This window comes from Nicotiana tabacum, chromosome 10, assembly GCF_000715075.1.
Source record: "Nicotiana tabacum cultivar K326 chromosome 10, ASM71507v2, whole genome shotgun sequence".
In the NCBI taxonomy this organism is placed as follows: Eukaryota; Viridiplantae; Streptophyta; class Magnoliopsida; order Solanales; family Solanaceae; genus Nicotiana; species Nicotiana tabacum.
Window position 1 is genome coordinate 66,551,130 of NC_134089.1, and position 3,129 is coordinate 66,554,258.

The window sequence follows — 3,129 nt, forward strand, 5'->3', positions numbered from 1 at the left end:
AATGTTTAAATAGCCATTGTTCGCGATTTTGGGTCTAACTTCCATCATTTTTGAGCGATTTTGGAGCTTTTTGAGAAGAATTTAAGAGGGAATCAAAGGGAAATACTCGGAGGTAAGATTTATGGACTTAATTCTCGATCCTATTGTGATTTTTACCTAATTTAATATGAAATTTGTGGAATCTAAAGCCTAAAATTGTGGACTTAGGGCTTGGAATTTGAGACTTTGATTTGAGGATTTGAGGGGTCATTTGTGGTCGGATTTTGATGTATTTGACATGTATGAACTCGTGAGAGTGTAAGGATTATAGTTTTGTAATTTTTATCAGAATCCGAAATGTGGACCCGGGGGTAGGGTTTTGACCAATTTGGGGATTTATGATGTAATTTGATTATTATCGCGTGGGCTTTGTTCCCTTAGCGTATATTGATGTTATGGTTCTTATTTTGGTTAGATTCGGGGCATTTGGAGGCTGAATCGAGAGGAAAAGGCATTTGGAGGCTGAATCGAAAGGAAAAGGCGTCGCGAGCTAGAGTTGGCTTGGCTTGAGGTAAGTAACGCTTCCAAACTTGGTTCTGAGGGTTCGAAACTTCGAACTGTATGTTCTATGATAACTATTGAGGTGACACAATGCCAAGTGATAGGCGTGTGGGCGTGCACCGTGAGAAATGCGGCCTAGATCATTCTATGGCACCGCTTAGTGACTCTTTTATGCTGATATATGTGCCGTAATTATGTGATTAAGTTAATAAGCTGCAAATCATGCTAATTATCATATTAAGGCTTCACGCCAACACTGTTGAGACCCGAGAGGCCGTTTCTTACTGTCATGTCATTAGCTTCATTTATATTCTATACTCAGTCCTGTTCATGCATATTATATCATGCCTCAGTCTCGACTATTACTATTTGACATATCATATCATTGTTCGGGCTTGTATCATGACATTTTTAGCCCATGTGTGTGAGACTGGAGAGTATTGACTGAGTGAGGCCGAGAGCCTGATATTGATTGACAGTATGGGATCGGGCTGCATGCCTCAGCGGGATATTGATCATGCCTTCGCTGGCATTGATATAGCGCTTGGGCTCAGAGAAGCCCCTCTGAAGTCTTTACACCCCAGTGAGTGCAATTGATGATATTGAGGGATGGATCTTCCTTGGACATGGATCTTGTCCGAAGTATTGGTAGATGGATCTTCTCCATGAGGCTGGATTGGCCTGTTTCCTCGGTACTGAGAGACTTATAGTCTGTGATGTATATATATATTCCGGGATGGATTTTCCCTAGGCCGAATGGGCCATATACAGTACCGAGTGGTTGAGCACTATGAGTGGAAGTATTATACGTTACATTGATCATGCTATATGTGCATTGGTACTTAGAGGTTCCTGAGCTTTATACTCTGTATCATTCATACTGTGTTTAATTACTGCTGAGAAACTACATGAACTGTAAGCATGTCTATTTTTCCGTACAATTAACTGTTGCAACCTGTTGAGGTTTGGTTCGTCACTACCGTCAGTCCATAGTTTGGACTTGTTACTTACTGAGTTGGTGTACTCACATTACTCCCTGCACCCGTGTGCAGATCCAGGTATCTCGGGGCACGACAACGGTTGTTGATTACCCCAGTTGGAGACTTTCTGTGGAGATTGCGAGGTAGTTGCTTGGCGACCGCAGTTCCACCTTCTCCTTTCCTTATCTTCCTTTATTATATTTATTTGGATATTCTCAGACCGTATTGGTCCTGTTATTTCGAACAGATATAGTAGTTTTAGCTCATGACTTAGTGACACCCTAGGTCGGGATTGTGATTCTTTCCGCTGGATTTTAATTTCTACTTTTATCTTATTGAATTTCTGTTAAAATTATGATTTTCCTTAAGTTTTTATTTGGAAAATGAAGTATTTGGAAATAAGTGACTGACCTAGTATCACGATAGGCGCCATCACGATATGGTTAGATTTTGGGTCGTGATAGTAAAACAACAAAAATGCTCTTCTCTAAAACTCTTCTCCCAATATCATCTAAGAAATCCAAGGTTAAACTTAAAAATAGAAGTTTATCTAGTGTAGAATTAAATACTTGCTTAATATTATACTCTGTATATTTCATTTTTAATTTAACGAAACAAACACTTACTAAAAAATTATATTCACTAAATAACTCATTATTATTTAATCCCCGTATTATAATCTACACATTATAATTCTTTCATAACTAATTTTTGAACCAAACCACCTCTTAATGATTAAGTTCTTTTACTAGTTGTCTTCAGCTTGAACCTAGCCTAAGGTAAATCGGGACCAAAATTAAAACTGGTGATTTGACTCCTGACGGATATATTCCTAAGTTATACATATGTTAATGAAGAACCACATACAAGTTGAACCCGAAAAATGTTAGACAGACATCGGTTGATCAACTTAATAGATATCCATCTTTGTTGAATTTAAAGAATTTTTCTACATATAACTTTTTTCACATAAGTAGAATTTAACATGAGGGTAAATATTTTAATCTATAGATAAAATTGAATAATTTCAGGCACTATATGAATAATATTGTACATTTATCCTTAAATCAAATGTACTCCAACAGTTATAAACCAGCAGCTAGATTAGTTAGATTTGTTTTCAGAGCTTTCCGAACATCTAAGAATTTCTTCACCAAACAGGAAAACAGATCAAATTTATGTATGGGGTAAAATATGAAATGACACGTGATCATCAAAAGGAAGGACACGTGGAATTTAAGATGGGGATGACCAAATATCGAACACAACTATTCCATTTATCACATGAAAGGATAATATTCATAAAGGTGTATTAAATGCTCTGCGCCCGGTAGCATTTAATAAAGAATATTTTGCGGCACTAAGAGCGACGACCCGTTACAGGAAATTTGATATTTATGTCCACCGTTATATCTCTCATAATTGACATTAAAGGAGGGCACGGTCTTAGGACCTCATTCCCTAGACACAACTATAAATAGTGAGGTCAGTTATCATTGTAAAGGAAACGAATTTTCTGGCAAACTTACACTATATTCTATACAAAGCTTAATATAATTTTACTTTCTCGCTTTTTGATTTTATCGTTGTTGTGCCCAGAAACCTTATT